Here is a 15,350-nt window from a genome sequence, read left to right on the forward strand (position 1 = left end):
CCCACATGTTGGTCCTTCAAGCTCGTTATCCTTTCTAAAAATACTGAGCTACCCACATACCAATATTCTCATATTTTCAAATTTAAATAAAAAATAATTTTTAAAATCTCGTACTCATACATTTAGACACTCTTATAACCGCCATATCAGTTCCCTTATAGTTTCACCTGCTCATCATCGATAATATTAGTTTATTTATATGCAATATTAACTCGACGCCTATTTGACCAAAAACAGGTTTTACGCTGTATCCAAATTTATTTTGTTTATTTATATTTTTTTTACCGAGCATAGTTACATTATTCACTGCAGGAATAAATTCTTGGCGCATTCTCACGTCATTTTTTCTGGAATTCTTTATTATTTTGCGCTTAAGAGTCCGAATCTTGTATGTAAATGGTCATTTAAATATTACAATTATCATTATTATACACAAGAAAGCATATTTATATTTATTCTTATACGCGTACACATACACATTTTCTAACTTTCTTAAAAATGGCTGATCAAAAGAAGTTAAAACAATACATTGCTCAGCGCGATATTGAAATAACAAAAATGACAGAATTGCTTAAAGTAGCGCATGCAGCGCTAAGAGATCCTTCTCAGCACTCCATTTTTAAGTGTAGGTACAAGTTGATTGATGTTATATATGATAATTTTATGAAAATTCACAACAACATAATTGTATTAATTTCTGGACAGGAAAATTCTGAATTGAATAATCAAAAAAAAATTTTAGTGAATTTTGATAAAACTAATTTTGGAATTCAAGCTATATTTTCTACACATTTTGAAGAAAATAATGGTACTCAAATTCAAACTCAATCAAAATATAATAAAGCAAAACTTTCCTAAAATTTCTGTATCTGTATTTGATGAAGATTTAAAAACATTTTATCGTTATTTACAATACAACCTTTATCGATATGTACGACTCTTTGATTCACAATAATGACTCTATCACTAATATTGAAAAGTTTAATTATTTGGTTAGTTATTTAAAAGACGCTCCTCTCTCTCTCGTTAAATGTAAACCATTGACAAGCCAACATTATATAGTTGCCTATAATGCATTAGAAGCTAGGTATGATAATAAGCGTTTGATTGCTCATACTAACTGGCTCTCTATTCAATGAACTGTTCGAATTCCTCAGCTAGACACCTCTGCTCCTTTACTTTTTTTGGAAAATATCTCAGTTTTGGAAAATGTAGGTTACCCTGTCAAGTTCTGGGATTTCATTTTATTTAATATACTAATGGATCGATTGGATCAAGTGACTGCTACTCGTTTTGAATTAGAATGGGGTTCAGAATTAGTCAAAGATGAAAACTTACGTAACAACTTTCAAATTTTTTTAATAAACAATAAACAAACGTTTTTTAAATAAACAATGTTCAGCATTAGACGCTGTTTTTTACACTAATAGTTCTGTTAAAAGCTCCGACCTTTTAACAGAACTATGAGAAATCAAAGTCGCATTTTAAACTCAATGATAAAAAACCAAATAATCGCTCTCAGTACAACCTACAAAACCTACTTCTAGTTTTGTTGTTAACTCACAACAAAATCAGAGGAACAGTGTAATAAATAAGAGAATGTCCTGTCAGTTATGTCTTGAGAATCATCTCATATATAACTGCCCAATTTTTAGTGCAAAAAATCCAAGTGATATAGATTTTCTCTTATAAAAGAAAAGAGATGGTGCACTAATTATTTGGGTACGAAACACACGTCCTGGCACTGCAGTTCTCGTGCAGTGTGTCAAATTTGCTCTAAAAAACATCACACACTCTTACATATGGACACTCCTCCTCATCCCCTCAAGTGTTGATTGTAACTTAGCCACTACAGCCTCACTAGTCTCAAATATTTCTAGCACAGTATTATTAGCCACTACTATTATAGAAGTCCGCGATGCAAGGGATATATATAAACCTGTTCGAGCTGTTCTAGATAGTGCCTCTCAAAGTAATTTTATAACCTCGAAATATTAAAAAAAATTAGGTCTATTAAGGTATTCTCTTTCTCTGGATATAAACGGCATCGGTCAAACTCACTTACGCGCTTTATGTACTTTTAAGCCAGTAGGAAAACTCAACCCTTCTTATACACTCGATTTTGTTATTTTGCCCAAAATATGTAATAATCATCCTAGTCTCTCTCCTTCAAGATTATTATAACAATTTTTCTCATTTATCTCTCACTGACTCAAAATTTTATGAAGCTCAACCCATAGACATGCTCTTAGGTGCTGATATTTTTGGATATTTATTAAGCGGAAATTCTCTCTCTATGTCACTCAATAAACCTGTAGCACTAGATACCTCTTTTGGATGGATTGTTATGGGTAAAGTTTCTACCTTCCCCTCTCAAAATATCTCTCCTCGTAATACTTATTTAACATCTGTCAATAATCTCGAAGACACTATAAAACAATTTTGGGAAATTGAAGAGGTTCCTGCAAGCTCTCAGTTATCTTCAAATGATGTTTTGGTTGAGGAGCATTATGAAAAGACCACTTTTAGAAATAATGATGGCAGATATGTTGTTGAACTACCGTTCAAGGTGGCGGATCCTTCCTTTAATGGATCCCAAGATATAGCTCTGCGAAGGTTTTTATCTCTTGAAAGAAAGCTCTTAAAAAATAACTCTCGGTCTTACTATATACCTCATCATTGTTTTCTCAAACCAGATAGCTCTACTAGCAAGTTAAAAGTTAAGAGTTGTTTTTGATGCTAGCGCACCTGATTTAAATGGGCAAACTTTAAATAAATGTCTTTATGCAGGCCCCAAGCTTCAACCAAATATTGTTACTATTCTCTTAAATATTAGATTCCCCTCTATTGTTTTTACTGCGGATATAAAGCAGATGTATAGAAAAATTTTAGTAAACCCTAAGCACCTATCAACGAATATTGCATCGATTCTCCCCCAATGATCCAATCCAGGACTTTGAGTTAAAAACTGTTACTTTTGGCGTTAATGGTAGTATCTATTTAGCCATCAAAACCATTTTGGAGGTAGGAAGAGAATATTGTAAAGACTATCCGAAAGCTTCAGAAGTATTGAAAAATGATATTTTTGTTGACGATATTCTCTCAGGAGAAAACTCTTAGCAAGATGCATTAAAGTTCTCAAAACGCTCGCAAAGTTCGCAAAACGATCTCATATTAATTCTTAGGTCTTCTGGTTTTGAATTACGAAAATGGGCCAGTAACCATCCCGATCTTCTCTCGCACTTACCTTCCTGTTCTAGGCTATTCGGTCCTCTTTCATTTAACTCAAGTGATGACTCTACTTTAAACATTTTGGGACTATCATGGAATTTCAACTTTGATTATTTTACATTTAAAATTGCTCAAAGGGATATAGCTTACACTAAGAGACACTTACTATCAGAACTTGCAAGAATATTTGATCCTCTGGGTTTTTTGTGACAATGTCTCTAAAGATTTTAATTCAAAGGCTTTGGAGTAGCGGGTGTGATTGGGATTCCCAGCCTCCTAAAAATATTATTGATACCTGGACTAAAATAAGAATGCAACTTAATAATTTATCTCAATTAAAAATTCCTTGGCGAATTATTAAAAATGATTTAGTCTCATCTCAATTGCACGGATTTTGCGATTCTAGTCAGGACGCATATTGTGCAATAGTATACTTACGAAATTTATATAAAGATGGCTCAATAAAAAACAATTTTTTGATTTCAAAATCAAAGGTATGCCCTTTAAGAAGGATTTATATTCCCCGCTTAGAGTTAGCGCTTCTATGCGCGACCGTATTACTCTCAAAATTGATAACTTATGTTTTGGGAGTTTTCTCTAATAAAATTAAAATTAATGAGATTTTTGCTTGGACAGATTCAACAAGTTTTGTATTGAAATGAGCCACGAAAATGGACAACCTTTGTCGCAAATAGAGTTGCTCATATCGAAGAATTAATTTTTCCCTCTAAATGGCATCATGTTATTTAAGAGGATAACCCGGCTGACCCAGGTTCCAGAGGTCTTCTTTCCCTTGGATTTACTTACTAATAAGTTACGGCGGGCGGGGCCCCCTTGGCTTACAATCTCATTCTAATTGGCCAACAAGCAATTTTGAACTTTTCGAACCCTCCGAAGAATGTCGCTTTCAATGCTTATCGGCATTTGAGACTTTTTCTTGCTTTGCACTAATAATTAATCAAAACACTGTTTGTTACTTAAAGAGATTTATTGATAATTGTAAAATTCAACCCTCAAATCGCAAATATGGAATGTTTTCAATTTTTGAATTGGAAGAATCCTTGCTCCTCCTCATAAAGGTTGTTCAACATAAATGTTTTTCAGTTGAAATACACGCTCTTAAATCTAATACATTTTTATCAAAGGTATTTCGCAAACTCATCCCATTTCTCGATAAAAGAGATATTTTACGCATTGGCGGCCGTAATAAATATAATCAAATTTATTTTGATAAAAAACATTCAATTCTCTTACCCTCCAATAATCGTTTAATGGATTTAATCATAGAATATACTCATAAAACACCAGGTTACAACCTGACTTACAAACTCTTCAATATATTCTCTCCCAAAAATACTGGATTATGGCTCCAAAACGTACTATTCATCGAATCATTTCTATTCATAATTGTTTTCGCTCTAACCCTACGCCAATCAAACCTCTCGTGACTTACCCCCTAGTCGTCTAACAGCAGTAAAGGCATTTGCTCATGTTGATGTTGATTACGCCGAAGCCTTCTCTATAACGTCAAGCCGTGTTAGAGGTACTAAGGTTTTAAAAGCATATGTTTGTCTTTTTATATGTATGGCAACTAAGAGACTCTGCACATAGAGCTTGCTTCAGACATGTCAAGTGCTGCATTTTTGGCGGCCTTGCACCGTTTTATTGCTCGGAGAGGTAGGGTGAACCACATTTATAGCGATCAGGGAAGAAACTTTACCGGTGCATGGAAAGAAATAAGTTCTTTTCTTTCATCTCGCCTCACAAGAAGAAAAAATTGAATGGCATTTTAATCCACCCTATGCTCTATTTCGAAGGTTTGTGGGAAGCAGGTGTCAAATCAGTAAAAACATACCTTGTTTGTGTAATTGGTTTGCAAATACTCACATTTGAAGAACTTAATACCGTCCTCATTCAAAATAGAAAGTGTCCTTATCTCTCGCCTCTTATGCCCTCAGAGCTCGGACCCAAATGATTTTAAGGTTTTAACAACAGGACATATCCTAACGCTCGCCCCTTTGAATTATTTTCCTGAACCTGACTTGGGTGCTATCAATATTGATCGTCTTTCACGCTGGCAATTATTGCAACAACTTCATCAATGCTCTTGGGCCAGATGGCACACAGAATATTATCGAAATTACCGGCCGGTAGCGGGAGTGACGGGTAGCTCAAGTATATAGAAGAAAGGAATCAAGAGCCTATGGTATGTTCATTTTTATTATCCTTTTTCTCTGATAAATTTATTGCTCTCACCACCACATGTTAAAGAGTTTTCTCCTGAGAGAATATCGTCAACAAAAATATAATTTTTCAATAATTCTGAAGCTTTCGGATAGTCTTTACAATATTCTTTTCCTACCTCTAAATTGGTTTTGATGGCTAAATAGGGACTACAACTAACGCCAAAAGTAACAGTCTTTAATTCAAAGTTCTGCATTGGATCCTTCGGGGAGAATCGATGCAATATTCGTTGATAGGGAGTGTGCTTAGGGTTTACTAAAATTTGTAGTAAAGACAATAGAGGGAAATCTAAAATTTAAGAGAATAGTATCAATATGTTGTTGAAGTTTGGGGCCTGCATAAAGACATTTATGTAAGCTTTGCCCATTTAAATCAGGTGCGCTAGCATCAAAAACAGCTCTTAACTTGCAGTAGTAAGTAGAGCTATCTGGTTTGAGAACACAATGATGAGATATATAGTAAGACGGTAAGTATCCAATATTTTTCGAAATATCAATGGGATATATATGTCCCAAATCAAGATATTCTTTTAAACATTCATTATACTTATTGTAAATAGAGTTATTTTTTAAGAGCTAAAGAGAGTTATGTTCAAAAATATCCAAGTCGGCATCTTCTCACTGGATATTTGCGAGAATTGATTAACGCCTAAGAGACACAGGCTCATTTGAACCCAGACACCAAGACCCTGGCCGTAATATGACGGTACGTACACCTGATGTTGAGGAGCGCATTTTAATACACGTAGATCCAGAAATATCTAAGAAGAATTGCAGGGCGGGAAGACGTGAGCCATTCTGTGTGGATGACTCTTGGTTCAGAAAAAACTACCTCTAAGAAAGTTTTTGAAGTACAAAAAACTTCTCATATGGAACTATTCAGTAAGCCCCTTTTTAAACTAAAACTCTTTCCAATCTGCCTTAACTACCCAAATCAGCCCAACTCATGCTAAAGTTATATCCAAAAATGGTTATCGATACATATCGTGATGTTATATGAAATTCGATGGCATCTCTAAACGATCTGTGCTATAATAGTATTAATGTAATTTTTTTAAGATAAAGCATCTCTTGTAAATACGATACGCATTTATATAAATATTTTTTTTATTTTATTTAACTTTAATAGGTTTAGGGAGACGAAATTACTAAACTGGTATTAATTTGTCAAAATCAACTAAGACAACAATATTAACTAAAGAAAAATCTTGTCACTAGTTCTTTCGCATTCATTGACTGCAACTTTTTCTACTTTCCCTGCTGTAGTTTCCTTGAAAAGATAAGCATTCGGGTTATACAGGTTAGGGGCATTAGGGCATCTACGCACAGAGAGGTCTGAAATACAGCAACGCGCATTTCGTGCGTTTTGCTACTCGCCTGCTACGTCATTGTTTTTCGTACGACGAGATGTTAGTAAGAGGCCCTTGAAAACTTGCCTGTGCAAACCTCTTTAGCTTGCACAGGCATTCTTTTTACTTCTGTCGAAAAACTTACTTTATGAATTAAATTTTCCGAAAAATCTTAATGAAATTGATCTGTTCTCATATTTCGAACAAAATTTTTCTAGTTGTTTAGTTCAGTGTGTTGTGTGTCAGCTGTGATTAGTTTTCATTTCGGTATGCTGACACGTAGTATATAAAAAATTTCCAAAAAAGCAGGGAATTATATTGTAAAAGAACTGAGATATAAACAGTAAAAATTTTGAATCGAATATAGACATTGGCGACATTGCATTTGCATAAATAGTTATTGCAATAACCCTTTTTTTGTGAAAATGATAAGTGCAAATGTAAACAACAAAAGTGAGAAGTGGATTCTAAGAAGAAGCTGTTGTGGTAAATCTGTGGACAGCAAAAGACACAGATTGCCTGGTTTTTTACCAGGCCCAACATGTTTAATACTTGGGTTCAAATTTTTACGCCTGGAAAACATGAAATTCTCAGTAATAAACAATTGTATGCATGTGAAAATTAGGTTACTCCACATTGATTCAAGCCCAATTCAAGAAGGGCCCTGAAACCAGATGCCATACCCTCGGTTAAGCTCTCAGGCTTAATACAAAGAAATTAGAATGGTCTTCGTAACAAGTAACCCCACCAGAGGTGTAAGCTTAAGATAATAATGATAATAAAATGATAATTAATTATAAACTATTTGGGTTAAACTAAGCTCATTAATAATTTAGCTTTATCAGATTAAAAAATATTTTATACTTAACTTGTGAAATTTAAAAACTGCACCCAGGTCTTTATACTCTTTATTAATACCTATATAGTCTTTAGTATCCTAGAGGGATAATATGGCAAAATGGGATAAGATTAAATTTTTTTTAATGATTTTAAGAATTAATATTTCTAAATATGCAAAACTTTTATCAAATTTACTCAAAATGTGATACCAAATCTGAGAGAAGAGCAATTTTAGCAGTTTCAATAAATAAGCAATTTTCCATCATATACAAGGCAAACAGAAAAATGGTATCTCCTGTAATTTAACTTTTAACATATTTACTTATTGCCTCTCTCATTTTGTTGGTAGTTATTTGATTTATAACATGTACTAAGAAACACTACTAATGAGGTAGGGCTAATTCCTTGGTGATTTTATAAAAATTTTATTGCCTTTGTACATTTACTATAACTTTTTGCCACACCATTTATAAATTCTATTTTGCAAACTTTGCTTCTCATACAAAGTTCCTCATTAAATTAAGTTTATACATTATGGAACATGGAAGAATTTTTATATTTTATTTAATATTTTATATTTATTATTTTATATTTTATTTAATTATATTTTGTGAATTTTTTTAATAACCTCTTTATAATTTAGTAATACATTTATGGATTTTTTATCTTTTGTTCTGCTGCTATAATGTTTACTTGTTGCCTCTTTCATTGAAAATTTGTTGATAGCTATTTAATTTATAATATTCACTAAGGAACATTACTGGTGAATTGAAAATGCAGTAATTTCTTGGTGATTTTATTAAATGTTTATTGACCTTTATACATTTACTACAACCTTTTGTAATACCCTGCATAAATCTTAACTTACTAAGTTTGTTCTTCATACAACAAAGTTCCTCATTAAATTAAGTTATAAGTTTATATATTATGGAATTTGGAAGAATTTTATTTAGTATTTTAACAAGCGTGTATAACAGTTAATTTTTATTGTAAAACTTGTGAATTATTTTCTAGAATCTCTACTTATAATATAGTAATACATTTTCTAAATATTTCTTGTTTAATTTCTGAAACCCAGACCTACGTATCTAGTAGGAAACATAAAAATAAATGGGTCTTTCAGAAATTATAGTACGCAAATAGAAAAAGTAAAAACTTGAGGACTATATCAAATTTTAAAATACCTCCTATTATGACGTCACAAACCTATTTTTATTTGAGGTTAGTACTACTTCTGGACATTCAGAGGGCGCAACAGTCAATGGCCGTTTAATGGTTCTTATGGGAGTTTCCGATCTAAGAAGTATTAAATTCTATCATCAGCCTAAAAAATTAACCTTCCATAGGTTAATATTTTGTGGAGGTTTATATCTAGGAGGCCATTTAATATAATTAATATCGCCATTTAATATCGCTAGTCCCAATACTAAGACTGTTAAGAAAAGTATTTGTTAAAAATTCTTTTACCATAACCGCATTATGAGCAGGAGAGCCGTCTTGCTGAAATTAGACCGATACCAGATTTACATAAGAGATTTGAATAGCAGGAAGAACTTGGTTTTGCAGCAACTCAAGGTATTTTTAGGTGATTTAAGAACCATCAATAAAAAAATGGCCCAAACATTCAATTTTTGAGGATACTGAGTACGGAATGGAAAGCTTCTGTGCTTAATTTCCCGAGACCAATATGGAACAATGGAAGGATTATGTTTCACATGTAATCGAAAAGAAGATTCATCTGAAAATAAAATATTTTGTTAAAAAATTTAATTTTCATTTTGTTTTTCCATCATGGGTTTACAAAATTTCATTCTTTGCCACTGGTCATCAGGAAATATCTTCTTTTTGAATATTTGAAATATTTATACCTATGCTTTTTCCAAATACACTTAACAGTTTTAAGGTATATACCAACACCTTAAGAACTAACACTAAGGCCTCTCGGCTGAAATAAAAATTGTCGTGACGTCATCACATGTAGGCTGGTAGAAAATGCTATAAAGCAGGCCGCACACTGCGCCACAAATGCTTTTCCACAAATGTATCGGACAGTATTTAACGCGCGCGTGTTATTTAATTTGGATCCACACACCTAAGATGCATTTGCTACCAAACGGCATTTGAAGCCACACCGCATTTGTGTTTACTCCCCGGATAATCAGCCTGTCCGATATTTGTTGCGGCGTGTCGTGTCACGTTTTAAAATAAAAATGAAGGACGATATTACATAGAGCATTTTATTTATTCAGGAAGTAGAGAAATATTATATGACCATACTTTGCCGGTAACATTCTATAGTAAGCTTGAAATTCATCATCATTTTGATACTTCATCGCTTTGATACTTCAAAATTTCCCTTTTTGGAACAACCATTATTATAGGGATGAACCCAGTAACGACGTTTTCTTCGGTTTTGACTTAATAATTGTCACATCATAAAATTATCGTCATCAAAAGAGGACGACATGGCTACAAATGCGGAACAGAACTAAGCCCTGATGTGCGTGCTTGTACCGCATTTGTGGCAAATGTACAAAATGTTGAACGAAATTATGTCGAAAGACAAATGTGGCGCCACATTTGTAACTTACGTAGGTGTGCGGCCGGCTTAAGAGATCGGAAGAGAGTATTTAGCAGTAACTCTGCGAAATATTGATATGCTATCGGAGCGAGACGTACGTCAATTCTAGTTGGGCGACTGTGTTTTGTGACGATGCGCTGGCTCAACCACGCATCACGTGTTTTCATTTTGATGTTTAACTGTTTATAATTTTTATAAACAGTTTATTTATTATTCGCCGGTTCGCGTTCGGTTCCTTTTCGGTTTGAAAATAAAGAAAATACCTATTATACATATTTTAATCAATTTTCGGTCGTTTCTATCTGATCGTATTGTTGTAAAGGAACCCCGTTAATATGCCGTTTAAGTGTTGTGCACTGGAATGCCTCGGAAATTACGATAACGGACCAAAAGTTCATGTTTTTAGTTTCCCAAAAAACGCCGAGTTAAAACAAAAATGGCGGCGAGCCATTCCGCGAGATGATTTAGCGACTAATAAAAACACCAAAGTTTGTATATTTCATTTTGTCCCTGAGTGCATTGTATGGATAAATTCCAAGCAGGATTCTGTTACAGGTACACAGGTAGGATTATTTCAGTCACTTTGAAAAAACCTCGCTTGAAGGAAAATGCCACACTAACCATTTTTCCAAATTACCCATGACTGTTAAAAAAATCTATTATTTCGTATAAGTAGAGATGAAAAATCTAAGCAACTAGAGGAGCAACAAGTTCTTAAACCATAAGGACAGTAAGGAAGATTATCTTGCTTTTAAAAAGGTCAGTTGTTTTGAGATTTTTGAGGAATGTTTAAAAGTATTCAAAAATTGTCATATTAAAGAAGGATGGTTTTTAATAAAGGATTGTCGCAGAAATTTTGAAAACACTTGAAAATTTGACATTGTTTAAGCTAAAATATACACTGGCCCTTATAATAACATGGGCAATTGTTATAGATTCAAATTTAAAACTAGAGTCATTTTTATAAGGCCAATCTGTTTGTGTATCAATTTATAATTTAAAATCACCAATAAATACTTTGAGTCAACTAAAAAGTATCATAGACGCAATTGATAACACAATGTCATTTCCTTTGAGCTTACATAATAATCTGGCCACTGAGTTTCAATCAATTAGTATTAGTAGTGACACATTGCTTGCCAAACCTGATTCATATCAACTTGAACTCAAAAAACGAAAAAAATTCAAAATTTGTTACTGATATTCTTTTAAATCTTAAAGGCTCAGTTGAATTTACAGATATTCTACAATTTGATTCAGAACAATTGACTTTGCTTAATGCTTCAAAAGAAAGCTGTAGATACTCACTCAGTACAATTGTCTTATGCTCTATCTATATTATTAACCCTTTCGGCCCCAATGGGACAAATAAATCCCAACATACATTTCGTAACATCTGCTGGGCGCTATCTGACAATTTTTCGACAGGCAGCAACACGCTTTTTGGAGGTCATTCTATTGTAAACGCCGAAAAGCGAGCACGTGGTTGGTTTTTCACACTGTTTTTTTACAAATTTGATAGTTTTTGTGTGGTTTTTGAAACAATCTGTTTAGGTAAGTTCAGCATATATAATAGCAAAGTATTTTGATGGTTTTTGCATTTTGGGTGTAATATTTGGCTATGGGATATATGTGTCCTAGTGGGTTTTCTGATAGGGTGATTTATATCCCAATGGTATTTTACAGTCTGTCAAGAAAGAAGTTGACTAGGGCAGAGCTTCAAGATCTTGCTGACAATTTAAAAGAGTTGTCATCCGGCGAAGATGTGCAATTCCCATATGAAGACTCTTCCTTAGAAGAAGACCCATTCCATAATAGTGAAGAGTCCGACGAGTTGTATCAGCCCTCGGATACTTCGAACGAAGATAGTGAAGACATTGAAAGTGATGCAAACGAGAACCTAACCCAACTAACGACGGCGTTATTTCTGCTCAAAATTCAGATCAAGAGGCTTAAACTTCTGTTACAACTGGTAATTTAATTTGGTCATTACCTACAAATACCTATGTCCCAACACTTAGCATTTCAAATGAAAGTCAATGTATCATACATCCTTCAATTGCTGCAAATGCCTCCTTGCTAGACATATTCACTAAAATTTGTCCTCGAAGTTTATTTACTTTTATTACTTTTTTTGAGTAACTGTCATACCCCTGATATGACCTGTGTGAAGCGAAAAGACAAGACTGGGCAGAGAGTTGACGTACCATATCCCACTGCTATTGCATACTACAATGAAATCATGGGTGGTGTGGATCTGGCTGATCAGATGAGTGGTGTGTATGACTTTGGCAGAAAATCATGCAAATAGTGGAAAAAAGTATTTTATCGACTTTTGATGATTGCTGTTGTTAACAGCTGGGTAATATATAATGACTTACGTCGTATCCAAAAAAAGATACCCTTACTGGAATTTTTATTTACCTTATCAGAGGACCTAATCGAAGAAGGACAACAGCAAACTTCAGTCAAACTTCGAGAACAGTTGTGGAAAGCGATCAAAGAGATCAAAAGTAATGAAAAATGTGGGTGATCGCCTTCCAATAGAAACATCGAAACGGCAAAGATGTGCTCGTTGCGCTCTTCAGAAAAAAGAACTATTTGTGCAATGTGCGATGTAGGGTTGTGCAAGCATTGTTTTGCGCTTTATCATTCGTCCTAAAATACTTACCTTTGCGGGTTGTCTTTTTGTGAATAAAAAAATAAAAATTTTGAAATGCAAAAATGTGTTTTTTTGGCTTCTAGGGATATTTATAACCCACCTAAAAATCCCGCTGGGATATATTTGTCCCACAATTTTATGCTCTCCCTGTATATTTTTTTTTATTTTAACTAGTATATATTGTCAAATGATCTCTTAAAATACCATAACTCGCAAAAACATCCTTAAAATCATTAAAAGTAAAATTGGGTCCCAAAGGGTTAAATATTAGCCCTCATTCATACAAATATTTAAGAAATCATGCTCCTTTTATTTTACCACATCTTGACACTATCAAATCTATCTGTAATAAATTTTTGACCGAACCACATATTGATGAAAGAAATAATTGTTTTTTAACTTATGCTCGTAATACTTATGCTGATCAATATTTAACAGAAAAATACAAATTACATTGTGCCTTATTTAGATTACAAAGCTGACAATACAGTAGGAACAGCACTAAATAATCATAATTTAGCAAAATCTGCAGTGGCATTTATGATAACCAGCCCATGCTTAAGCCTTACAGAAGTTATTCATATATCTCCTGTATTTGTGATAAATTTTGAAATGAAACTTTAAAAAACAATAGTAGAAAATTTGGAAGAGATTGGTTACATAGTTTTTTGTGTAGTAAGTGATAATAATTCAATAAACAGTAAATCAATGAGCAATTTTTTACCCCTTAATCTGTTAAGTTTTCCCACATCCTATTGACTCCTTAAGGCCTCCTTTTTAGTTTTTTGACACTGTTCATTTACTTAATTACAAACCTGGACAAACATTTTCTCATCTCGACTTTGAGTCAGGTGAAACAAATTTTGCCACTGTTAGTTTTTTTACACTACTTAATTATAAATAATAGCACTATAACATGTTAATTTAGTTTTTTACACTTATTTTTTTTTAGATTAGACACAAAATAAAGTTATCCATCTTTTTTATTTCATGTTAAAGTAGTTTTCAATATTTGAATTTTTAAATGTTTTTTATTTCAAAATAAACTTTTAAGTTATACTGTGACTAACAGTTCTTAAAAATGTTTAAAAAAAATAAATTAGGTCTACTATTTAATTTCATGAAAATATATCTTAATTTTTTGTATAAATATGTTCATTTTGACATAAAAATATGACATAATTACCCCTTAAAAGAGTTGGGTTTTTGGTTTGAAATTCATTTTCGTGGAAAAAAAATCGAATGGGGCGCGACTAAGGGTTCAATTCATATCTGGCAGCCCTGTTTATACCGGAAACCCTTAATACCTATTAAATATCCCATATTCAACTCCTTTTATCATAAATATTATCTTAGTACTCATATACAGGGTGTTCATTTGAAAACTTCCCATCACGGATTTATCGAAAACCACTGTTTACAAAAAACGCCGAAATATATTTCCAGCAAGACGGCGCTCCTCCTCACTATGTTCTTCCCGTTCGGCAATGGCTAGACGACGAGTTTCCAGATAAATGGATAGGACGAAGGGGGCCTATAGAATGGCCTGCTAGATCTCCTGATATAACGCCGTTAGACTTTTTTCTATGGGGTCATTTGAAATCTATTGTGTTTACCCCCCAACCTGAAAGTTTGGATGAACTTCGTCAACGCATCATCGACAGCTGTCATGATATCACACAACATGTTTTTGAAAATGCCCGTCAGGAATTTGAACATCGCCTATATCATTGTTTGGCCATAAACGGGCAACACTTTGAACACTTATTAAAATAAAAACTGATATGTTGTTTTTGTTTTCTATCTGAACAAATTAAGATAAACAAAGATTTTTCTAATTTTCTCGAAAATGAATCGACCGATTTAAAAAAATCAAACGTCAAAATAAAAGACTTTGAAAGACCTTTTAAACAAGCTGCGTTACTCGATACCCCTTGCCATTTAAAATTTTTAAGGGGATGACCCTAGGGGTAGAGGGTGAAGTAATTTTAGGTTAGAAAGCTGTCCCCCTTGACAAACCTTTTGACGTATTTCGGCGTTTTTTTTTAAACAGTGGTTTTCGATAAATCCGTGGTGGGAAGTTTTCAAGTGAACACCCTGTATAATGCTTAATAATATCAGCCTACATTGAATGACGTCACGCGCAAGTCCTTTGTTTTTTAAGAAGGTGTTGTCTATACCCAGTTTCTCTTGAACATTTCCACTTGATCATGTTGAATCCACCTCTAGGGCACTACAAATCATTACTTCCAGTCGTTCTTGCTCCTGGATCCTTTCGATAACAGGCTCTTAAACTTTAGTGTGCTACTTAAAAGCCTTTGAATGTTGAAAAAACACATTTTTGGAATATGTATCAAACACAAAAAATTTCTATACTTCAATTAGAAAAAGGCTGGACAAAAACAGTTTAGTCCTTAGCCATAATTTTCCAAGATACTTGTCAA

The sequence above is a fragment of the Anthonomus grandis genome, chromosome 5, assembly GCF_022605725.1.
Source record: "Anthonomus grandis grandis chromosome 5, icAntGran1.3, whole genome shotgun sequence".
Lineage (NCBI taxonomy): Eukaryota > Metazoa > Arthropoda > Insecta > Coleoptera > Curculionidae > Anthonomus > Anthonomus grandis.